The sequence below is a fragment of the Bombus bifarius genome, unplaced genomic scaffold (assembly GCF_011952205.1).
Source record: "Bombus bifarius isolate JDL3187 unplaced genomic scaffold, Bbif_JDL3187 scf7180000007977, whole genome shotgun sequence".
In the NCBI taxonomy this organism is placed as follows: Eukaryota; Metazoa; Arthropoda; class Insecta; order Hymenoptera; family Apidae; genus Bombus; species Bombus bifarius.
Window position 1 is genome coordinate 3,894,803 of NW_022884362.1, and position 7,044 is coordinate 3,901,846.

Below are 7,044 nucleotides of genomic sequence, written 5' to 3' on the forward strand. Positions count from 1 at the left end.
AACAGTATACAGGAATTTCTCGTAAGGAAATTTTTTCCGTCTTACATCTGGTGAACGAAGGACGCGACAATTACTGTACTGTGAACGTTTTATGCATTTATAGGCAATTTAAAGCTATTGTGTGAGAAGATACAGACAGTAATTAGATTGATAGATGTTGATATTCCACGGTTAGCAAGGAAACAGACAGTAGATAATGAACTTCAGCTTTCACGTTCAAGAAGAACTATTGCGCAATATATGCTACATTATACATTTTCATATTGCGATAAAGAAGCTAGTTAGAAGATCGTGATGGGTCAAGAAACAGAAGTCAGTTATTGTCTGGCAGTGTACGAGGTCGTCGATTGAAATTCAACTGCCTTCGCGTATCATCGTTGGAAGTCCAGCAACGAAACTTCCGGATATTTCAACGAAGAAAAAAGAAGGGGAAGGACCTTGCAGAGTTCTACGGAACTCGTGATATGGCCGACAAGTGAGGTTAACCCAGACCCGCTTTGAAATGTTCTTTATTTGTCCTCCTCGTTGCTTGTCGATGACACAGGTTTGCAGAAGCGAAACGCGTGGACAATGCGAATCAGGACGAACACCAGGAAGAAGATTACGATCCTTTCGCGCATCGTCCGCCGGGACCGCTGACTTCGTAGGAATTGTTACTTCATTTACTTCTTTATTCCTTTTCTTTAAAAATTTAAAGTTTCAAATTTAATTCTGATGTTATCATTAATGGTAATATTCGCGATTTATAAGAAAAAATGGAATAAAAATATATATATGGTGTAGATTAGTATTTTTGATCTTTATTAGGTTTATCAGAAGTTTCTTCCATTTTGTATCGTCGCGATTGTCTTTTATTTTTTTTTAAACAAAAGTGATGTTTCATAGAAGTTTTATTGAATTTGTAGATTCCGAGTAATCCAGTGGATCATAGAATCTTTCGGTTTTCAATTATTTAAATGCAGCGTAGAAGCTATAATATGCACTTCGTCTTCTTACTTGATCATTAATCTTTCACGATAGTCGTAATTTTTAATTATGCGAAACGAAACATGAGGTCAAAGACCTTTTTTCTGGTTTAAAAATTGAACTGTCAAGACATTTTAGACAGATATAAACTAACAATTGGGATTTAGTGGATCTTCTATATTATAATTGAACGTAGTATTTAAAAATATATTAATGATCGATAATATATATCATCCTATCGAATCTTTCCCAGTAAAAAGTTCAAGTTCTTTTTATTACATAACTTATCTTCAAGTATTATACAGTAGAGTAGATATTTTAACTTACTTAAAGAATAATTCTAATAAGAGAGGAAAAATTGAAGTTAGTGCTGTAGTTGAGTTTGCACAAACGAAATGGAATTATAGTCTGAGCAGAGATTGGCAAGAAAAAGTCTATTTCTTTTCCTACTAATTCCTTGCCGTTCCAAGAACGAGCTGCATATTGTAAAATGAAAAATGCGTTCACGTAATAAACAAAAACATGCATAACGGATAAATGAATTAAATCGGTGAATTGCAGAACATTACAAATCCAAAAGCTGTATCCTTCAGATATTTTACGAAATAGCTTTATCCTCGATATAATAGATTTCGTAATTTAACAAAATTAGTTTTATTGGCCCAATTAAAACACAATTGTGTTAAGTCCGACGAACATTCATGCACGACTATGCTTGAAATCGTCTCATAAATTTTAGATAATCGAAATAAAATTATTTTGGACTTGTGTCGTTTTCCAATTCGTCGATTTAATTAGTTTCAAATAATTCGATTGAAATTTGAAAAACTCTTCCAGAGATTTTGCCACATTCATGCATCTGTGTAAAGGTTCGATTGGTAGCGGCGTGCTTTTCTTGCCAAATGGGTTCCGAAGAGCTGGCTACGCGATGTCAGTGATTTGCAGCATCGTTATTGGCCTATTGTGCACTCATACCGTGGTGGCACTGGTAAGTACTTAACTTGGATATAACAGGACAAGCTAGCCAAAGAGAATGAAAGTAGAGAGACTTTTGTAATGATTAACTAACCGAAACGATCACGTAAGGCGTTGTATAATCATATGAAAATGATTAAAGGTGCGATGAAGCAGGCAGAATTAGAAGTAGGGCAGAATTATTCGTATTATTTGGTTAAATGTTTTCTGGTGAAAGTTAAGTATAGAGAACATATGCAGAACAAGTCACTTTCCCTTCAATTTAGCCTTTTTAAGTCTATTACAATCAGAATACAGGTGTTTCTTATTTTTATTGAAGAAAGCAATTACATATTATATCAAAAATTAAATAAATCATTTTCAAGTAATTTTTTATGCTAATTGATATATTAAAATATAATAATAAATAGTAAACAATAGTTGAGTAAACAATTTATATTATATTACAATATGGCAATTAGAATTATTCTCATTTCAATTATTCTCGAATATGAATTGTAGGAGCCTATATGTGTGAAAATTTTTCGCATAATCGACATAGAATTGAATATTTGTTAATTCAAATCTAATATACAAAATGTTTCGTTTATTGTAAACATCTTAATCTGCTGTGATTCTCGAATCTTTATGACCGGTTTTACCATTTGTCTTGATGAGCAAATTGATTTTTAATATTCCGAGAAACACACTACCATACGTTTATAACCACGCATATCAATAAAACAATTCTCCTATACTTTCCTCCAATTCAAGAAACTCGATAAGAATGAGAAACATAATTGGATCCAAAGTGATTAAAAGAATGCCGCGAAGTCAAGTATCTTAATCATCCTCATCGATATAAAACAATGTACCAAATCAGAGTTGTTTGGTTCGGAAGGAAGGACGTTACGATTCATTCATTTCTATTTCAGAATATTTTTTTATTATTCTGTTATTATAGTTGACAAATAATTAATAGATCTTAGATACGTATAATACTCGACTTTCAAATAACATAGGATGAAAAAATCACAGGAGTTATTCTATTTCTACCCAAAATATTTGTTCTAAAGGAAATATGCAAATTTTTTGCAAAGTGACAAAAATATTAGGGTACGTACAAAGTGAATGAGACACAAGTATAAACAAATGCCAAAGGAAGAAACGAATCTTGGAGAAACATAGTGTCTAGTGTACCAAACCAATCTTTAAAGTAATAACTGTGGAAAACAAACGTTGTCTTCGAAGAACGAAGGTCTTCATTTATTGCAAATGTTACGTCATTACCGATTATTATAACCACGGATGTAACATTTCGTTTTTTTTCATGATCAAGGCCCTGTTACGCAATAACTTACCAATAATGATATTAGTGAATCGATAAATTAGAGTTTATCGGTCATACGCAGACTTATTTCTATATCTACTTACGATTTTACAATTTTGTAAATTTTCACTATGAAATAGAACAATGAAATTGCTGGTAATTTCGAAAAATTATTTCTTATGCTTTCGTTGTTCTTTCATTATCAATCTTGTTTCGATTGTAAAAGAGAATATTAGTACTAATTACTCCCATTTACTTGAAACTTACGTTCCATTAATAATATCAGTTAAATTGTGCAAGAAAATCTTGGCAAGTCATTGAAATTGAACAATTGAGAAGAAAAAAAGACTATTAACGTTACAAAATTACAAGTATTGATAAAATTTATAGAAATTTGTAGACCTGTAATTATATATATTATAATACAATCGATAAATTAATAAGAAGTAGATGCAGCTTTTAAAAACTTAATCGATGCGTTCTATCACTAAAGTATTCAAAAATACATTGTTTCACCTATAAAGGCACCGAAATTAGTTTTCAAAATATCAGATCCAATTACCGCCGAGTACACGTGAAAACATCATGCGAAAAGAAACAATATTTGGAAAGTGATATCGTGAAAAATTACACGGTTTCCCGTATTCAAATATTTCCCCTTGGAAAGATCGTGTCTTGTTTACAAAGCGTCGGTCGCCATGGAAATCGTTTCACGACGCGGAATCGCAACTGAAAACGAGTTCTCTGAACGCAGGTGCGATGCGCTCAGGTGTTGTGCAAACGCAATCGCATACCGATGTTGGATTTCGCGAAAACGGCGGAGGTGTCCTTCCAAACTGGTCCAGAAGAGATTCGAAAGTACGGGAAAACGTTTGGCATCGTGACCAACGTGATCGTCTGTTTCGTGCATTTTCAGGCCGCAGTGATATACATCCTTTATGTCTCCACTTCGTCTCAGCAAGTGAGGATCGAGTCGTAAGGAGCATTTCCATTTACGAAGATTGAGGTCGAGGGGTCGTTTCTTTTCATCATCGACGAATCGAATATGCTGTTTGTTTCCTACGTCTTACAATGTATTCATGGATGGATTAAAAATATTACGAGTATTTAGCTTTAGTCAAGACAACAGTCTTGGAAAAATTTTATTTCTGAAATTATGTAACCTTCGGTTTTATCAACGTCAATTATGTTAAAAATAAGAGATATAAACGTGTAGACTTTTGCGACTGAATGCAAATTTTAGCGGCTAACAAGAATAATTTAAACACTCATGAAAGTTTCTTATAGATAGATATGTTTGTCAAATGAAATCTTTTGGAATTTCATTGGAACTGTAACGAAACACGATTACCATAATTGTATTACTAATGTTTGAAATAGATTTGACATCCATATGAATGGTAGGAAATATTTATTATGATTATAAGCTTCGCAGAAGTTGCAAAATATTTAAATAATTCTGCATTACATTAATGAAGCAGAATATTTACTGGGACTGTCTTTAGTAGTAATTATGCGTATGATCTGTCATGTTTCTAGTAAATAACTTGCAAATTCTGTATGCAGCTTCATTAGTAATTTCTGTATTTTTCATTCTCCATTTATTATCTTTGAATGTTACAGTACAAAGAAATGATCAGAATTTGAAGAATATCAGGCAGAACTCCTTGCTTCAATGAACTCAGCCTTGGTTTTTCATTGGATGTTTCCTATTTCTTTCGATTCGCCGATGCATATCGAAAGAACGACCCTGCGATCACAGTCATTTTTATTAGATTTACAGAATTATAAAATTTCTTTCGAATACATAAAAATGTTCACTTAATACTTTCAGCTATACATTTTCTTCTCGTAAATCATCCATTTGAATCCTAGCATTCAAACAGTTTAATATGTTACATGATTAAAGTTCATAGCGATGACACAATTTTTAATTGTGATTCTCCTTTTCAAAATTTACGGCATTGAGAAATTAGAGAAAATTAAATATTACTTTTTTTAATGTACAATTGAAATTGCAGAATTATAGAAAACTGTTACTTCCTTTCTGATTGATACACTTCTAAGTCTGATTGATCCTCACAAGTATTAAGACACTTACTGCAAAATAAAGCAAACCTGGTAAACTATTAGCAAATTACTAAACCTCGTTTGAAACTGTTACAGAGCACTCACATATTCAATATAATACCAGACAGAATTGCACGGTAGAATCAAACGATATTTTTGTCACTTACTCTATTATTGTTTTAATCAATTATGACATTCGTGTTATTAAGGTTTTGATTATGTTTATATCAGATATTCTACTATGCTTTACATGCCGTTATTTGATCACACACTCTGTAAACGATTCCATAAATCAAATGTTTGAGTTGTGTATGTAATTTATCTTAAATCCTCACAGTGAAGTTTAGGTTAGAGAATTGTATAAGCACTATCATATAATTATTAAATTTTTTTTCTCTTGAGGATTTTTATAAATAGCTTTCGCAATTTTCTATTACGTATCTCAAACTGTTATCTTATACAAGTACGGAGTTCTATTGGACTAATTAGTTTCTCAATTATCTAGATCAATTATCATGTGCTGTATGAGATCATCAGGTGTCGTAATATTTATAAGCAAATAGGCGATTAGATTTTATCATAATTTTTTATCTTCGAAAATATAATGTTAATAACACCTACCATGAATCTTTGAAATAATTTTAGTCAATGACCTATTGAGATCAAAATATAGAGACTCATCTGTATGGCAATTTGCTTTAGGATTAGGTTATCATTATAATGCCTAATGTGTAATGTATAAATGAATATAATATACAGGGTGGTTGGTAACTGGTGGTACAAGCGGAAAGGGGGGTGATTCTACGCGAAAAAAGAAGTCGAAAATATAGAATAAAAATTTTTCGTTTGAGGCTTTGTTTTCGAGAAAATCGACTTTGAATTTTCGCTCTGTATGCGTGCACTTTATCAGGCCTCGTTATAACGGATCTCACTGTAGATTTTTAAAAAAATTAAAAAAAAATTAAAACAAAAACTTTTTATTCTATATTTTCGACTTCTTTTTTCGCGTACCACCAGTTACCAACCACCCTGTATACAATTTCCTGTAAAAATATTGCCTTACATTCTCGACATGATTTTCACGTAGATTTAGTTTCTTTCATCTTGTATCACCAGTTGGCAGTACTCTGTGTTATTAAATTTCAAATGAAATTCATATAAAAAACTGAACTCTGCTTATATAACTTAATGACAATTGGATACACATAAGCATAAATTAAACATAAGGTAAAGCATAAATATCTGGTATTGTTATTTAGCTATTTAATTCTCAACTCGCCATTAATTTATTTAGGTACTGAGATAACTGATTGGCGATCTTAAATTTAATATTTACCTTCGACGTTTTCACTCTATCATTATGCACAAGCTTGTAAAAATAAATGCTTTACACACACCTTAAGTCCTTTTGTGCAAATAGAGTTTTTATGTGGAAGATAACTGTGATATTTTAGTGTGATCTTTTGTTTTTCACCAGTTATATGAACATTAACATGCCTCCTATTTCTTGTATTGTAATTATTCGCGAATCAGAAGTTCATTACGTAATGAAACATTTTAATGTAGAATCTCTTCTTCTATACCGAAAAATCTCATTAATTGATCACCTAACGCACATATCTGTGATATAACATAGACATAAAAACATTCTGATTGCTTTAGTCATTGATCTTTATGGATTCAAGCACTAAATCATCATTGCCCTAGACCATTTATATTAGAAA